Source organism: Acomys minous, assembly GCF_964271855.1.
Source record: "Acomys minous genome assembly, chromosome: 6".
NCBI classification, from domain to species: Eukaryota; Metazoa; Chordata; class Mammalia; order Rodentia; family Muridae; genus Acomys; species Acomys minous.
The window spans coordinates 90057584-90076783 of record NC_140487.1 but is presented as its reverse complement, the minus strand read 5'-3'; the positions used below and the strand labels follow the sequence as shown (position 1 = coordinate 90076783).

At 37.9% G+C, this 19200-nt stretch overlaps 1 protein-coding gene and 1 pseudogene across 6 annotated transcripts in view; one reads left to right on the top strand and one right to left on the bottom strand.

Moving 5' to 3' along the window:
* Positions 1-19200, bottom strand: part of LOC311600411 (BEN domain-containing protein 5) — a 1156253-nt gene that overhangs the window by 830692 nt on the left and 306361 nt on the right. The gene's annotated exons all lie outside the window — the stretch shown is intronic.
* LOC311599072 (large ribosomal subunit protein uL30-like) lies at positions 5415-13438 on the top strand (annotated as a pseudogene). The gene is made up of 4 exons: positions 5415-5467; positions 9440-10116; positions 11613-11809; positions 13340-13438. The product of its transcript is annotated as a large ribosomal subunit protein uL30-like (transcript).

Sequence of the window (19200 nt, the reverse complement as noted above, 5' to 3'; positions counted from 1 at the left end):
CCTAACAAACAATGATGCATGACTCGCATATCACTATAATTAGGCTAAAACATAACTTTCATAAGTAAAAACAGATGTCAGAAAATAGTGCTACAAATTAAGAAAATTCAATATAATATTCACTTAACAATTACTCAAGAGGTAGGAAAAGACACTGTTTTCTACTGTTACAAAACAGATAATTTACCGTCCTTGTACCTTTATTAAAAGTACTAATAATAGGTTATTTCCTTGGGTAAACCTTAAATCTAGAGGTAAGGATTAGGATCTAAAAACAAAGGTAAAAGAAAATGCTGAAGTATGCTGATAAATCTAGAGCATATCCCTAAAACTAATTATAACTTGTTCTGGCATTTAAAAGTTATTTCACTAAAATTCTTAGGAAAAAAGGAGAGGACAGTGTAGTCCAGAGAAGCATCTTGTCTCATCCCCAAGATGAAAATATTGATATGCATTAATGTTAGTTTGAAAGGGGGGGAGGTAGTAAAGGGTGTGTGTTACAATTTAAAAGATTATAATTAGAAACTGACTTCCAAAACACACAGAAAAAAAAAAAAAAACAATCAGCCTAAAACAAGAAAAAGAAGCAGGCAGGCAAAAACTGGGAAATATATTAGATTTACTTTTGTTTTCCTCTTTACCACCAACAAATCAGGCAAAGAATATAAACCAAAATAACTAAAGAAAAATGGGATATGGTAAGCTAGAGCAACCAATATAGTTTTCCAACCAAAGACAATAAATGCAGTAAATCCAGCCCCATCCCCCTAACCCCAGTTCAGATATAACCAATGGACACCTCGTTCTCCAGGGTTGTGGAAAGAACAGGGCCTGCCTCTGACATGAACACTGGTGCCCATGGTTTGATCACTTCTCCTTTGTGGAGAGGACCAGCAGCACACAGAGGAAGGGGAATCAGTCTATCTGGATGAGACCTAATATGCTGTGTCCATATGGTAGGGGAGAAGGTCCTCTTCTGTCAGAGATCTAGGGGAGGGGAATAGGGCAGAAGAGGAAAGGAGGGTGGGAATGGGGAGATACAAGCAGGGGGATAATATTTAAGATGAACTCTGAATAAATTATAATAAATTATATTTTTTTTAAGTTTTCAAAAATTCAGATACCTGGCCATAGCATATTCCTAGTAATCTCCTGAAGGAATAAGAGTGATTCTTATTTCTTAAATAGCAATCACTAAGTACCTGACTCAGACAGGAGAGATTAAGATGAACATTGTCAAAGTCCTTGAGACTCTCACAGACTAATAATCCAGAAAGCAATTATAATTCACAGTAATTAGAGGAAGCACATTGTCTCAGACCATTTGATGATGTTATAAAATAATACTTGAGCGGAAAATTACTGGTTCACAATTCTGAAGGTTAAACAGGCAAGCATCAACTTCAGAGAGAAGAATTTAATGTCATCAGAGAGACGAAATGTAGTAAAGTTCCAGAAGATGATCAAAGATGTTGCATAACATTTGAGAGAGAACATCCATTCGACATAGCAAATAAACAAAGCAGTAAGAATCCCCTCAGAATTTGTGCTCCCATATGGTGAGCTACCCCATATGGTGAGGATCTTCTTGTTATCATATGGTAGAGGGCATGAGATTGTTCTAGCTTTCTTCTATTGTAATAAAACACAATGACCAAAAGCAACTTGGGTAGGAAAGGGTTTATTTGGCTTATACTGCCACATTACAGTTTATCATAGAAGTAAGTCGGGTCCAGGAGCTCGGGCAGGGAACTGAAAAGGGGGACTGAAGCAGAGTCATGAAGGAATGCTGCTTACTGTCTTGAACAACCTGCTTTCTTATGAAACCCAAAACCACCAACACAGGAAGAACGGGAACTACAGGTGGGTTGTCTCTCCTACATGAATCACTAATCAAGAAAATGTCCCAAAGTCTTGCCTACAAGACAATCTGATAAGGGAATTTCCTCAATTGAGGCTTTCTCTCCAAGATAACCCTATGTGTCAAGGTGACAAAACACTAAACAGTACAGCAAGAGATGACTGACCTTGCCCTTTTATGATAGAAATATTCTCATCCATGAGAGTGGGCCCTTCCTTGCCTAGTCAACTGTTAATGTCCTGCCTCATCATATTGTCATAATAGAGATCTGCTTCCAACATGAGTTTTAGAAGTGACAAATGTCCAAACAATATGGGCCTATTAGAATGATACAGCCATAGGCAAGGGACAACCACAAAAATCTTAGTATATTCAAACAGCAGAGGACTACACAAGCTCAAGCCATTGGTATTCCAGCACTGAGAAGGAGAAGTAGACACAGACCCCACTCCTAACCAAAAAGTTATTTACAAGTGATACTCCTGCAGGCAAAGAGAAAATCTGTGGTCTCCAATGGAGAATTCTTAGATATCCATATTTCATGTTAGGCCTCGTGCTCAGATGTTAGTTGATCAACACAAAACAAAAATCAATGATAATTTTATACAATTTTGTTTCATTTTTTCTGTGTTTTGGCATTTTTTGTCGCATTAGTCTTTTGCATGTTTGTTTTGGCTTTTGGAGATTTGGAGGGGTGTTCTTTGTTTTTCTTTTTATTTCTTCTATGCTTGTTTGTTTGTTTGTTTGTTTGTTTGAAAGAGAAATAGAAGACCAAAGTTGTCTGAGTAGAAGAGTATGGAGCAGCTGGAGGAATTGAAGGAAGGGAAAACATGATCAAAATATATGGATTTTTTTTCAGTAAAAATGTATAAAACTTAGTTGATCTGTACTAAATTTTAAGTTGACATAGATTGTATCACTGTCTAATGTGCTTGGCAATATTGTTCACATTTTTACTTTTCTGACTAATAATTACTATGGACTTCAAAAACAGCTTCATTTTACTTAGGAAGAGAAATTGAATCCACAAAGGGACAAGGGCTTGTCCAAGATCCCATAGCATATTGGGAGTAAATCAAGATCCAGACCACAAAGCTTCCTGACTTTCTTATTGTAGTACTCCCATGCACACATTTTCAGATGTTCCTATACCCATTTGCCCCAAATGGGACTACACTCTAAGGCTGAAAAACATGGGGAAATGTTCTTGTTCCAGCAGAAACAGGTAAAGTATTTCTTTATATATTCTGTATTTTAAAATCCCTTGTTATCATCACAATTACACATTTTAAGAAAATACAACATCTTCTGGATATATTCCAAGGAGTGGAATAGCTGGGTCTTGAGGAAGCCCTATTCCCATTTTTCTGAGATAGCACCAGATAGATTTCCAAAGTGGTTGTACTAGTTTGCATTCCCACCAGCAATGAAGGAGTGTTCCTCTCTCCCCACATCCTCGCCAGCATGTGGTGTCGCTTGAATTTTTGATCTTAGCCATTCTGATGGGTGTAAGATGGAATCTCAGAGTTGTTTTGATTTGCATTTCCCTGATGACTAAGGAGGTTGAGCATTTCTTTAAGTGTTTCTCAGCCATTTGATATTCCTCTGTTGAGAATTCTCTGTTTAGTTCCATGCCCCATTTCTCGATTGGGTTATTTGGTTTGGTGGTATTTAATTTCTTGAGTTCCTTATATATTTTGGATATTAGACCTTTGTCAGACTTAGGGTTGGTGAAGATCTTTTCCCAGTCTGTAGACTGTCGCTTTGTTCTCTTTACAGTGTCTCCTGCCTTACAGAAGCTTCTCAGCCTCATGAGGTCCCATTTATTAATTGTTGACATTAATGTCTGGGCTGTTGGTGTTCTGTTCAGGAAGTTGTCTCCTGTGCCAATATGTTCCAAGCTCTTTCCCATTTTTTCTTCTAAGTGACTTAGTGTCTCTGGTTTTATGTTGAGGTCTTTAATCCACTTGGATTTGAGTTTTGTACAAGGTGACAAATATGGGTCCAGTTGCATTTTTTTACACATAGACATCCAGTTAGACCAGCACCATTTGTTGAAGATGCTATCCCTTTTCCATCGAATGGATTTAGCTTCTTTGTCAAAAATCAAATGACCATATGTGTGTGGATTCATATCTGGGTCTTCGATTCGATTCCACTGATCAACCAGCCTGTTGCTGTGCCAGTACCATGCTGTTTTAATTACTATTGCTTTATAGTACAGTTTGAGATCAGGTATGGAGACTCCTCCAGAGCACCTTTTATTGTACAAGATTGTTTTAGCTATTCTGGGTTTTTTGTTTTTCCATATGAAGTTCAGAATTGAACTTTCAATGTCTTTAAAAAATTGTGTAGGTATTTTGATAGGGATTGCATTGAATCTGTAGATTGCTTTTGGTAGGATGGCCATTTTTATTATGTTAATTCTCCCTATCCATGAGCAAGGTAGATCCTTCCATCTTCTCATGTCATCTTCAATCTCTTTCTTTAGGGTTTTGAAATTTTTTTCAAACAGGTCCTTCACTTGCTTAGTTAGAGTAACTCCTAAGTACTTTATATTGCTTGTAGCTAATGTGAAGGGTGTAGTTTTCCTAATTTCTTCCTCTGCAAGCTTGTCATTTTTGTATAGGAAGGCTACAGACTTTTTTGAGTTAATTTTGTATCCAGCCAATTTGCTGAAGGTGTTTATCAGCAGCACACAACAAGAAAATTTGCTCAACCATGTTCATAGCAGCCTTATTCATAATAGCCAGAACATGGAAACAGCCGAAGTGTCCCTCAATAGAAGAATGGATAAAGAAACTGTGGTACATATACACTATGGAATACTATTCAGCTATTAAAAACAAGGACTTCCCGAAATTTGTGGATAAATGGATTGAGCTAGAAATGATCATAATGAGTGAGTTAACCCAGAAGCAGAAAGACTCAAATGGTATATACTCACTTATATCTGCATATTAGCCCAAGGGGCATGTCCCACGAAAGCCTTCACTTACCGGGAAACTGAGACAGAGGAGAGGACATTCTAGTGGGATTCTAGATGAGAGAATCATGGGAGAAAGGCAAAGTAGAAGGACCCAGAGGGTCCTAGAAGCCTACAAGTAGAACATTATGATAGGCAGATTTGGGCATAGGGGTCCCGCTCAAACTAAGGCACCAGCCAAGGACAATACAGGCGGTAAACCTTAAACCCCTACCCAGATCTAGCCAATGGACGGAACACTCTCCACAGTAGAGTGGAGAGTGGGATATTACTTTCTCACATACTCTGGTGCCTCACCTTTGACCATGTCCCCTGGAGGGGGAGACCTGATGGCACTCAGAGGAAGGACAGCAGGTTACCAAGAAGAGACTTGATACCCTATGAACATATAGAGGGGGAGGTAATCCCCCTAAGGAACAGTCATAGGGGAGGGGAGTAAGGGGAAAATGGGAGGGAGGGAAGAACGGGAGGATACAAGGGAAGGGATAACCATCGAGATGTAACAAGAATAAATTAATAAAAAAAAATAGAAATAAAAAAAAAAAAAAAAAAAAAAGAAAATACAACATGAAGGTGGTGTCATGTTTAAATCTGAACCTCAAAGACAATGAAAAGGGAAGGTGAGAGCTTTAAGTAATAGAGTCCTCAAGAGGGATATAGTTGAATAAGGCCTTGAAGAAGCTCTTTTACTTTCTACCATGTGAAAATACAATGAAGAAGAAAGAGGCCCCCATCAGAAACCAAGTCTCTGGCCAGCATCTTTTATTTTATATCCTGATTGTAACCCCTCCCTTATTATCTCGTGATCCCACCCTCCCTCATGCCCTCTTCCTCCCTCCCCTAGTCCTCAGAAAGAGGATCCCTTCTCCCCTAACATCTGACCTCAGCCTATCAAGTCTCATCGGGACTGCCTGCATCCATTTCTTCTGTGGCCTAGCAAAGCTGACCATCAGGGAGAAGTAATCAACATGGGGGAGGCAGAGTCCATGTCAGAAGTAGTCCCTACTCCCCTTATTAAGGAACCCACAAAGAGACTGTGCTGTCTACCACATGTGAGGAGAGTGTCTAGTTCCTCACTATTCGTGGTCCTTGGCTGGTGTATCAGTCTTTGCAGCAACCCCTCCTCCATCCATATTTGTTGGCTCCATTGGTCCTCTTGTGGAGCTCCTGACCCTTCCAGGTCCCTCTATTCCCCAACTCTTCCATAAGACTCCCTGCACTCCACCTCAAAGTTTGGCTGTGAGTCTCAGCAACTGCTTGCATCCCCTGCTGGATTGAGTCTTTCAGAGGACCTCTGTGATAGGCTCCCTTCCTGTTCCCTCTCTTCAACTGCTTCAGTTGAGGATGAAGCATTCTCTCTAGGGTCTTCCTTCTTACTTAATTTCTTTAGATCTGTGTATGGTAGTGTAATTATCCTGTATTATTTGACTAATATCTGCTTATAAGTGAGTATATACCATGTGTGTCTTTCTGAGATTGAGTAACATCACTCAGGATGATCATTTCTAGTTCCATCCATTAGCCTACAAATTTCAAGATTTCCTTGTTTTGTAGCTGAGTAAAATGACAGCCTACAGACTGGGAAGAGATCTTCACCAACCCTACATCCGACTAAGGGCTAGTATCCAAACTATTTAAAGAATTCAAAAAATTAAACACCACCAAAACAAATAATCCAAATAAAAAATGGGGTAGAGAACTAAACAAAGAATTCTCACCAGAGGATTATCAAACAGCCAAGAAACACTCAAAGAAACACTCAATGTCCCTAGTCATCAGGGAATTGCAAACCAAAATGACTTCAGATCCCATCGTACACATACCAGAATGGCTAAGATCAAAACCTCAAGTGACAGCACATGCTGGCAAGGATGTGGAGGAAGGGGAACACTCCTCCAATGCTGGTGGGAGTGCAAACTTGGACAACCACTTTGGAAATCAATCTAGCCCTTTCTCAGAAAATTAGGAACAACTTTACCTCAAGACCCAGCCATATCATTCCTGAGTATATACTCAAAAGATGCTCCACCACACAAAAGGACATTTGCTCAACTATGTTCACAGTAGCCTTATTCATAATAGCCAGAATCTGAAAACAACCTAGATGTCCCTCAATCAAAGAATGGATAAAGAAACTGTGGTACATTTACCCAATGGAATACTATCCAGCCAGCGCTTTTATCTTACCTCTCAACTTCCAAAACTATATATAAGAAATATTTTGTTATTTATAAGCTCCCAGTTGATATATTTTGTTACAGAACCTGCACAGACTAAGAAATGAGGCTTTTAAGGGGGATAGATTCAGAAGAAAACTTTGAGCAAGTGACCCAAGTTTAAAATATAATACATACTATATTAAAACTCATACATCTGTACTTATTAGTAGTTTTCTTACTTGTGAAATGAACTGTTGAGTTTCATATTTAAAAACAATTTGGAGAAATAGATCAAGGATGCAAATTGTGTCCTCAAAAGTTGCTCTTCCCTTCATTTTAGAATCGTCCTTTTGTTGGCCTCATTTTGTCTGGAGTTGTATTTTGTTAGAGTTTATACTGCACATGTAGAAATGGCCCTCCATAAGTACTTCAGAATGAAAACTATTATCAATTACCTACTGGCTCTTTCAGCATGGGTCATTTAACCATTCCTGAGTTCATCAGTATGGCGAAAAAAGAGTGAGGACCATGGTAGGTCAGGCCAGGATCAAATAGCAACCTTTGTAAATAGAAGGGCTGTATATCACAATCAAAGGCCTTATTAGAGCACTAAGGATGAGCAAAGAATCATTCACCCAAATACAAGATATCACTGTGAAGAAGGAGAAAAGAGTACTTACATATTAAAACAAAAAATAGCTTCTACATTTTTTATAGTGATGATTATTTTTAACTTTAATTTATTATAATTTATTCAGATTACATCCTGATTATTATACCCTTGGTTGTATCTTGCTGTTCTTACTCTCCCCCCCCCCAACTTTTCTGGTTTATTCCCCTCCCCTAGGCCTCTGACAGAAGGGGACCTTCTCCTCCACCATATGACCACAGCCTATCAGGTATCATCCAGAAAGCCTGATTCCCTTTTCCTCTGTGTGCCCATGCAGGCCTTCCCACTAAGGGGAATTGATAAGATCAAGAGCACCAGAGTTCATGTCGGAGGCAGTCTCTGCTCTCCCCACAACCATGGAGAATGAGCTGTCCATTGGCTATATCTGAACAGGGGTCTAGGGTCACAGCATGCATTGTCCTTGATTGGCGGAACAGTTTTTGCAGGCCCACCTGGGTCTAGATCCTCTACCTTAATGGTCTCCTTGTGAAGCTCCTGAACCCTTTGGGTCCTTCCATCCCTCAGTGCATCCATATCACTCTCAGAACTCCACTGAGAGTCCAGCTGCAAGTCCCAGCATCTGTCTCAATTGCACTCTGGATGGATTATCTCAGAGGACATCTACATTGAGCTAATACCCACTTTTAAGTGAGTATATACCATGCATGGCTTTCCAGGTCTGGGCTACCTAACTCAGAATGATTGTTTCTTGTTACATTTACCTGTAAATGTCAAGATTTCCTTCTTTTTAATAGCTGAGTAGTATTCCATTGTGTAAATGTACCAGTTTCTTTATCTATTCTTCTGTTGAAAGACATCTAGGTTGTTTCCAGATTCTGGCTATTATGAATAAGGCCGCTATAAAAGCAGTTGAGCAAATGTCCTCTTATGGTGGAGCATCTTTACAGTATATGGCCAAGAGTTGTATAGCTGGGTCTTGAGATAGCACAGTTCACAATTTTCTGAGAAAGTGCCAGATTTATTTCCAAAGTGGTTGTGTAAGTTTGCACTCCCTAGTGGGGGAGTGTTCCTTTTTCTCCACATCTTCCCCAGCATGTGTTGTCATTTGACTTTTTGATCCTATCCATTCTGGCAGATTCCATTCTAGAATCTCAGAGTCATTTTGATTTGTATTTCCCTGATAACTAAGAAGCTAAGCATTTCCTTAGGTATTTTTCACTCATAAAATTCTTTCAGAGGAATCTCCACTCCTGATCTCAAGCTGTACTATAGCACAACAGTAAATTTAAAAAAAACAAAAAACAAAAAACCTCAGCACCATACTGACATAGAAATAGCTGGCGGAATTCAATCAATGGAATTGAAGACCTCAAAAAAAGCCACACACCTATGGAAACTTGATTTTTGACAAAGAAGCCAAATGTATACAATGGGAAAAGGTAGCACCTTCAATGAATGGTGCTGGTCTAACTGGATGTTTACTTGTATAAAAAAACACAAATTGATTCATATTTATCACCTTGCACAAAACTGAAGTCCAAGTGGATTTAAGGCCTCAACATAAAATCAGGTACACTAAATTTGTTAGAAGAAAAGCGGGAATGAGCCTTGAACTCGTTGGCACAAGAGACAACTTCCTGAACAGAAGAACACCAATAGATCAGGCTCTAAGATCAACAATTAGTAAATGGGACCTCATGAAACTGAAAAGGCTCTGTAAGGCAATGGACACTGTTAACAGAAAATGACAGCCTACAGACTGGGAGAAGATCTTCATCAACCCTGCATCTGACAAAGGCTAGAACCTTGGAGGCCATACCAGAGAAGAAAAAGAAGGTTCATACTGTGCCAGAAACCCTAAAGAAAAAGCGAAGGAATTTCACAGAGTTGAAGGTGTGGTGCCTGCGGAAGAAGTTTGCCCTGAAGACACGGTAAAAGACAAGGAGGGAGCTCATCTATGAGAAGGCCAAGCACTATCTATCATAGGGAGGACAAGCACACGTACCAGACTGAGAATCTCATGGCTAAGACGGCATGGAAAGCTGGAAACTTCTACATGCCTGCAGAACCAAAATTGGCATTTGTCATCAGAATCTAGGTTATCAATGGTATAAGCCCAAAGGTCCACAAAGTATTTCAGCTTCTTTGTCTTTGACAAATCTTCCATGGCACCTTTGTTAAGCTCTACAAGACTTTGGTTAACATGTTGAAGATTGTGGAGCCATACATTGCTTGGGGTAACCCCAACCTGAAGTCTGTAAGTGAGGCTCTGGCAAAATCAAGTAGCAAATTGCATTGACAGATAATTCCTTGATTTCTTGTTCTCTTGGTAAATTCTGTGTCATCTGGATAGAGGATCTAATTTATGAGATATATGCAGTTGGAAAACACTTCAAGAAAGCAAATAACTTTCTGTGGCCCTTCAAACTATGTTCTCCACGAGGTGGAATGAAGAAAAAGACAACTCACATTGTGGAAAGTAAAGATGTGGCAACAGTAAATACCAGGTAAACAGGCTTATTATACAGATGATTTAAGGTGTTGCCCATGGTATTTTTGTAATCTGGTCAGTTAATAAACAGTCAGCTTGGCAAGAAAAAACAAAAAGAACTCAAGACATTAAACAATACCAAACCAAATAATACAATTAACAAACGGAAACAGAGCTAAACAGAAATTTCTCAACAGAGGAACATCAAATGGTTGGAAGTATATAAGATGAAAACTAATACCTAATAAGAATCAGGTAATTTTAAAATCATGACTAACACTTCTAAGGCAGTATTTTTAGGACAGTATGATGGTATTTTTCATAATATATAAAAGAAATAAATGTTTACTATGAAAAAGCATTAAATTCTAATAATATTTTAAATAAATTTGTTTAGTCTCTTCAAAAGTCATTACATGAACTGTCATCACTATATATTCCTATATTCCCCCTTCTTTCTTTTCAAACAATTCTCTATACCTAAGAAAGAAAGATAAAGGAAGAAGAGAGCAGTCCCTGAGTCTAATCTTGCTTTCTCTCTGACTAAGGCCAATAACAATTTATAACCAACTCCCAATAAAAATAAACATCCATATCCCAAGAAAACAACCCAAATTCTACCCAATCTTCTTTAAGGGAAATGGAGTATCTTTATCTTTTTAAGGCTTCTTCTGGCTGACTTGGGACAAATAATACCTTTGTAGGGGCCCAAATACAATTAGAGAAAATGGTAAAGCAAGCTAGGAATAGCATTTGTGGTCTAGTTTTTAAATGTTGAGAAATTCCAGGCTTAATAGAAGTCCTGTGTGGAACAGTCTGAAATTCTGGACCAATTGATAAGAGAAGCTTTCTGCCAAACATTCCTGGGAACTGTCCTGTTCCCATGAGTAACAGCAACCAAAGCACATGGTGCTGGAACATGAAGGATGCAGGATGTCAGTGTTCAGCATGCTGAGAGGAATGAATCCTGTCAGGTGTAATCCTGACAAGACAAAAGTAGATTATTGAATCTACTCATCTATTTAAGGCCTTAACTGTTATTCACAAACAAGGTTAATTTTAATTCATTATAGAATTTTGTATATTGATGCAAAACAATTTTAATTGTGATACATTGGTATAGAATTCAAATTTAAGATCATTCTTCATACAACATTACATATATTTCTACTCTTATATGAGGTAGCATACCCACACATCTCAATTACAATACAAGATTTACTTGTTATACTTTGAAGATGCTATTGCAGGCTGTCCTGAATAATTAAGTAATACAAGTTAATTGTTAGTTGATCAACTCATGGTCATGTCAATTACTAGTCTATTTTCATCACAAGAATTTACACCCTAGGATTAACAGATAGATATGATTCTATAGATATATAAGGTAAAATATTTAGATCTGGTCATCAAAAACCTCAGAGACCTTTAGAATGTGGAATTTAAAGATGGTTTTATGATTTTAACAATACTTGGACAATAAGACGGGTTAACTCCTGGCAAAATCCAGCCTATCTTTGAGAATATAATAAGCATCAAAGAACTTCCTTATGGAGATGGCATCAAATGCGGCAAACCAGCCCCTGGGGAAAATGTCATTTCTGCTACAGACAGAATTCCGCCAAAAAGTGGGCAATCTTGGATGCAGGCAGAGTCGAAGGCCAAACTCTACAAAGACAAGGTAACCAAGTCCTCAATAGTCCCTCCATCTGCCTCACAAAAATGTCTGCCAGATATAATGGGCCAGAAGGCTCAAGAGGATGCTCAAACCTTATAGAGAGTTTTTGATGACTGTCTAAGCAAGCGAACTGTCTCTGTCATTTTCTTAGTTTGGAAGCTGCTAACTTGCACTTCCTGTTTACTCAGACAATTAATTTTATTCCTTTTCAAGTCTCTGATGGGGTTGAAGACCATATAGCTTAGTCTTACAATTAAGCTTAGTTGTTTAGGGGTTAAAATTTTTTTAGTTGTAGATAGAAGTTTTTATGTTGACAGAGATGAGATATAACAGATATTGATTCACATTCAGAACTGTAAACTCATCAAGATAGAAAAGATGTTTTGTCCAAGCTTGCCAAATACAAATAGGGAAAACAATATAAATGTAACATTTATATAATTCCTTAGTGTTTCATGGTTGTGGTTCTTCTTTCTGTACATAGTTTATTGTATATATGTATAATAATATAAATATGTATGTAAAAGTAAAAAATAATAAAACATTATTACATGAAATGTAAACTAGTAAATTCTATAGACCAGGTAATATATACTCTGTCCATCTTATAGGAGCAAAAACAGATCAGAAATAAATGCCCAAAGATGATCTATGATGTTACTGAGGCAGAGCTGAAGGGCCATATACACAAATGCAGAAAGGTATACATTAACTGTTTATTTAAAAAGAAATCACCACACATGCTTATGACTTCTAGAATTACCTGGCTTCACCTACTCATTCTCAAAGAACTAATCTCTCCATGTGTTTGGTATTTAAAACCTTTAAATTCTTCTTGACATTTTCAGCCTCAATGTTCCAAATTCTGGACTTATTGACTAAATTATTCATAATAGATAGGCTCTTCATACTCTTTTTTGTTTAAAGCGCCAACTCAGAAATTTCATGTCATAAATGGAGAGCACATTCAGGATCATATAGAAATACAGAACCTAGGGAATGCGTGGAATTTCTGTGCAGTAGACTGGCCACCTTATCCAGCTGTCAGGTCTATCTATCAATACACAAGAACCTTTCCTAGAGAAATTCTGCTAATAAAACTTACAATGCCTCATGTGAGAATGTGATTTTTTTTTTCTTGGCTAACTACTCCTTCTGAATTCGTGATTCTCTGGAAGGAAAATCCAAAAGGAGAAGGAAAATCAAAGTCTCAATTAAATCCTTCTTCTACCCAGACTGTCATCTGAATAGAGAAATTTGAAAATTGTCAGTTTACAAATAATTTTTAAAGTGCTAGCATGAGATACACCAATGAAAAGAGAGAAAATGACAAAAAGCTGGTCTTCAAATGAATTGCTTAGAGCTATCACTATTAAAATAATGAGCAGACCAGGAAGACTCTAACACAGGAATTCATAGTAGCAAAAAATTAATGCCAAACAAAAAAGCTATGTTTGCCTTAAAAATAAGAACAAGTTGTAGCTCTGAGATTTTTTTCTGAAATGTTTGGTAGTCATTCAACTTTTCATTCAGGAAACAGATTTTGTGGAGTCTCAAGTTGCTGCAGAATGTAAAATGCAGGTCTCCAAATCACGGTGTAACAATTATTTCAAGAAGAATTTTTCAAAGTAGTAGTCTAAACTTCTTCCCACGATAAAGTAAGAATGTTTGCCTCAATCCTTTTCAGATAAGATAAGAAAATGTATGTAATTTAAAGTGAAACTTCAGTAAGTTGCCTTATTCTACATTTTTTCTATAATACAACAAAGTCCCCAGGGTCACCAGCATAGATTTGCCTGCAAGTCATTTACATTCATTTTCCATCACCGTATAAGCAAACTTAGCAGTTAAAAATGGCATTTATTTATTAGTTCTTAGGTCCATATGTCAGGTGTTTAACATCCCATAACTAGGTATGGTTCCAAAGGTTGAACTCAATATATCATTCATTGTGTGTGTCTGTGTGTGTGTGTGTGTGTGTGTGTGTCTGTGTGTGTCTGTGTGTCTGTGTGTGTCATACACCACTTTTAAACATATAGATTATGTATGTATGTATGAATGTATGTGCCTGTGACAGCACCTGTGAAGGCACCTGTGGAGGCCAGAAGAGACTGTTGGATCATTGAAGCTGTGGTTACCAGAAGCTACAAGGTACCAAACATTGGTGTTAGGACCCTTCACCCTATGATATGAATTCCAAACCTTAAAGAAGCATTTCTCAACCTCTGGGTTGGGACCTCCTTGAAGGATAAAAATCCCTTTCACAGGAGTTACCTAAGATGATCAGAAAACACAGCTTTTTACATTACAATTCATAACAGTATCAAAATTAGTTATTAAGTAGCAATAAAAATATTGTGGTTGGAGGTCACCACACCATAAGGAACTGTATTAAAGGGTTGCAGCATTAGGAACATCGAGAACCACTGCCTGGGAATCTCTTCAGTTTCTCCCTCCATCCAAATTCATCATTCTTCCCATAAATTTTCAACCAATCCTCAACTGGTTCCTTTATTTCAACCTAAAACATGTTTGAATTTTTCTTAGGCCAAAATCTGCTTGTGTTTCTAAAATATGGCAAATTTAATTTCTTCACTTCCAATGGATACAGTTTTTACTTGCTAATTTGAGGAGCCTGCCTTTCTATTCACACCCAGCTCCAATATATCCACCACCCAATGCTATAATAAATTATGAGTTATAAAAGAATATGTAATTGCTGAGCATAAAATTCTTGAATATGGTGACCAGGAGGTCAATTCAAGCTCATGGAACTTGCAGCCTTACAAGTTTCTTAGGTATTTCCTGATAGTGCTGTATCAGTCATTCCTTCACTCACACAAAGACTCAGAATTATATGGGATATAGTATTTATCTTTACCTACAATTTTTGGTATTTCTCACTTATATATTTGTTTTCCTTGTAAACTCAGTTGTGTTATGTAAATATATTTTTGTTCTAAGCCCAAGTGTGGGGTTTTAGTTTGAGCTTTAGTTTAGGCACACCTGTTAACTGTCTCCTGAGGGGCATGGCTTTTGCCAGCTGGTAGTGGCCCTCTTCATGCATCTCAGAAAAGGGGCATTGTCTAGGACTCTGAGGATATGAATAAGAGCACAGAGACAGTCTAGTAGGGCATGCAGTGTTGGCATTGCTGTGGCATGTGGCAGTTTGAAGAGACCAGAGACAGACTGTGTGGCAGTTTGCAGCAGATACACTGAGAGTAAAGCTTCAGGGCACAATGGCTTGGAGGAGAATACTGGCTGCCTCTGCTGTTGTAGGAGAAGGGTATAACCCAAAAAGACGTAACTGATCCGAAACAGCCTGAAGAAGTAAAGGTGTCCCCCCTCCCCACTAAGCTTCTCTTTCCTATGTAGGTTGGGAGGTTGGAAGGGAGGTTGAGACCTAAACATCCTAAATAAAGTAGAGTTTAAAAGAAAGAACACTATATACTATATATGTTTTATACTATTATCATATATAGTCCTAAAAGGTCCTTTCCTTGTGTTCTCAGGTGCAAAGTAAACTGTTCCATTTTCATGAACATGACTCTTACTTTAAGGCTGGCCATATAAAACATGTTTCATACCTGACTAAATATAAAGAATAGATCCCAAAGGTAATGGGTATATAAACTTCCTAAGAGAAAACATTTCTTTATTTCATTCCCTTCCTGAGTCTCTGTAGAGTTCTCTATGTTATGTGTGCTGACGACACAAAGGGGGGGGGGTGTTCCCAAGGTGTTCCTTGGTATACATTTCTAAAATCCCTTCCCTTCCATTTACATATTGAAGTTGGAATATGGGGGGTGCTATGTGAAGAAAACATGCCACAGTGGGCTGGAGAGGTGGCTCAACAGTCAAGAGCACTTGCTGCTTTCAAAATACCTGAGTTCAGTCCACAGCACCCAAGTCCAGAGGCTCACAACTACCTGTAAGTCCTACTCAGAAGATCATATGCCTTCTTCTAGAATCTGTGAGCAACTGTACACATGTTTATACACACAAGAGATACTTGCAGATACACATATAAAAAAGCAAAACAAATGGTTAAGAAAGACAAATCAGCTCTTCTGATTTCATGTTAGTTTTTCACTGTCTAGCCCTGACACAGACTGAATACATGTTTAAGAAGGAAGTCAATACAAAATTTATAACTCCCAAGTTATCCTGCCTAAAAGTTGTGCAGGGGTAAAAGATGGAGCAGAATTTGAGGAAAGAGCAAACCAATAACTGTCCCAGTTTGAGATCCATGCCATGAGAGAAAGCCCACCCCTTACACTATTAATGGTATTCTGCTATATTTGCAGACAGGAGCCTAGCATTACTGTCATCAGAGAGGCTTTGCCTAGCAGATGGTGGAAACTAATGCAGAGATCCACAGCCAAACATTTAGTGGACCTTGGGGAATCCTGTGGAAGAGGAAGAGGAAAAATTGAAGGAGCCAGAGGGGTCAAGGACACCACAAGAAAACCTATGGAAACAACTAACCTGGGCCCTCAGGGTTCACAGAGACTGAAGCACTCACCAAGAGCAAGCAGGAGATGGACCTAGGCCCTCTGCACACATGAAACAGCTGTGCAGCTGAATCTTCATGTGGGAGCAGGGCTGTCTCTGACTCCAGCGCCTGCCTTTGGGTCCCTTCTCCCTAACTGGACCACCTTATCTGGCCTCAACAGAAGAAGATGTGCCTCGACTTATTGCAAAAGGTGGTTAATATCCATAAGAGGCCTCCTCGTTTCTGAGAAGGGGAGAAAGGGTGGCTGTGGGAGTGGGGAGCTGAGAGGGAGGGACTCGGAGGAGAAGAGGAAGGAGAAGCCACAATCAGGATGAGAAGTAGATAAATAACCAATTTTAAAGAAGGAAGACAAATAACTGGTCACACAGAAAGAGTAAGTGGTAGCTAAAGCTAAGGAATGCTTCCTTTATTCCCCTAAAAGTTCTAGTCTCTCCAGTGTTACCATTCATTGACATGCCCTTTAAAATGTGATTTAAAACATTATTATAGACCTCTTGAGGCACTAACAACAGGAAAACAAAACTGTTCATTTCTACATAGAAGTTGGCAAATACTGTTTCAGTCATCCATCTTCTATGATGACTCCTTCAGAGATGCAGATTATACCCAGAATTCCCATAGTCACCATGCTAGCAAACTGTGATATGGCAACTAGCAAAAACATCTTTATAGAAATCTTCCTAAGTAAAAGCCTCGGCATTTTCTCCCCAATTCTCCTAATCTCCTTCAGTCAGTGTGAGCTCATGGCCCAGCAAAACAGTAAAATAAATAAAATAGAGTATTTCTTATATTCTCATTTCTCAAAGCAATAAAGTTAATGATATGTTGCCTGTAAAATTTCTCATTTTCTGTTATGTCAGAAACTGGCCATAAACGAAACAATGAAAAAGTTACAGCCCCCTCAAACGTGTCTAATCAGATAAAGAACTGTTAATTAATGGGACTGGATAGAAGGCTTCAAATCTTATTTAAACCTCCTGCACAGAATACAAAACTAGAAATTCTTTAAAGCTTGTGCATAAAATTACACAGTGGGCAATGAATAGTTACAGTTTTATAACTGTCATTTACAGTTGTAATTTACAGGTAAAAGAATTAACTGATGCCTATAAGGAAACACAGTTTCCCAAGGGTTCATTATAAATAAGAGGACAGCATAAGTACCACGAGTCTTGTTTCTACCTTCGGCAACCTGTCATGGACATCTATAGCTTCTCGCTGACCAGAGAGAGTACTTGAGGAGTTTACTCATATCAGCCTAGAAAGAAGAGTCATTTAAGAATGAACTAAATTGTAACACACATGTTTGTTCAAGTTGCTAAAGAAAATTAATCCAAAGCATAAAATATTCTGCAGAAACTAGTGACAGAGGCAAAGGAAACTCACCCATCCTTTGGTAGTCTGTAATGTGGCAGAAAGAAAAGTAAATGCCTCCTTCCCAATGCTGAAAATACATATGGAGATATGAGGAGGTTAAATCTAATTCAATACTAGAAATCTACTTTTTACCACAGCTGTCAAATAAAAAACAGTTTTCTTTTTAAAATTAACATAATTGGAGATGATTAGACAGTCACAAAGAAACACAAAAGAGACCATATTCATTTGACTTGCTGGAAAAGTTTATAAATAAGCTCCAACTGAGAGCCCCTTTCTCAGTGTACTTCCTTCCATAGTGGAAGCTTGCTCCAAGAACCCAGGGATAGATGGTGTTAGTGCAGAATTCTACCAGACATTCAAAGAAGAGATACCACCAACACTCCTCAAACTATTCCACAATATAGAAACAGATGGAACATTACCAAACTCATTCTATAAAGCCAAGTCATCCTGATATGCAAGCCACATAAAGACTCAATAAAGAAAGATAATTTCAGACCAATTTCACTCATGATGCAAAAGTACTCAATAAAATACTCGCAGACAAAATCAGAGAATACACCAAATATATCATCTACCATGATCAAGTAGGCTTCATCCCAGGGATGCAGAGATGGTTCAACATATGAAAATCTATCAATGGAATCTACTATATAAACAAGCTGAAAGAAAAAAAATCACATGATAAATTTCATTAGATGCAGAAAAATACTTTGATAAAATATAGCATCCCTACATGATAAAAGTCTTGGAAAGATCAGGGATACAAGGCCCATATCTAAACACAATGAAGGGTATATACAGCAAGATGATGGCTAACATCAAAATAATGGAGAAAAGCTCAAAGCAATTTCACTAAAAATAGGGACTAATAAGGCTGATCACTCTATCCATACCTCTTGAATATAGTACTTGAACTTCTAGCTAGAACAATAAGACAATGAAAAGAGATCAAGGTGATATGAACTGGAAGGGAAGAAGTTACAGATTAGCTATTAGCAGATAATATGATAGTTTACATAAGTGACTCCAAAAATTCCACCAGAGAATTCCAACACTTGATAAATACATTCAGGCAGGTGGTTGGATGCAAGATTGTTTCAAAAAAAAAATCAGTAGCTCCCTTGTATACAAATGACAAACTGTCTGAGAAAAAAATGGGGAAACTACACCCTTCACAATAGCCACAAATAATATAAAATATCTAGGTGTAACTCTAACCAAGCAAGTCAAAGACCTATGTGACAAGAACTTCAAGTTTCTAAAGAAAGAAATTGAAGAAGATATCAGAATATGGAAAGATGTCCCATGCTCATGGATCAGTAGGATTAACATAGTAAAAATGGCCATCTTACCAAAGGCAATCTACATGTTCAATGAAAGCTTCATCAAAATAGCAAAACAAGTATTTACAGACCTTGAAAGAATAATTCTAAATTTCATGTGAAAAAAAAACAAACAAAAAACAGAATAGTTAAGGCAATTCTATACAATAAAA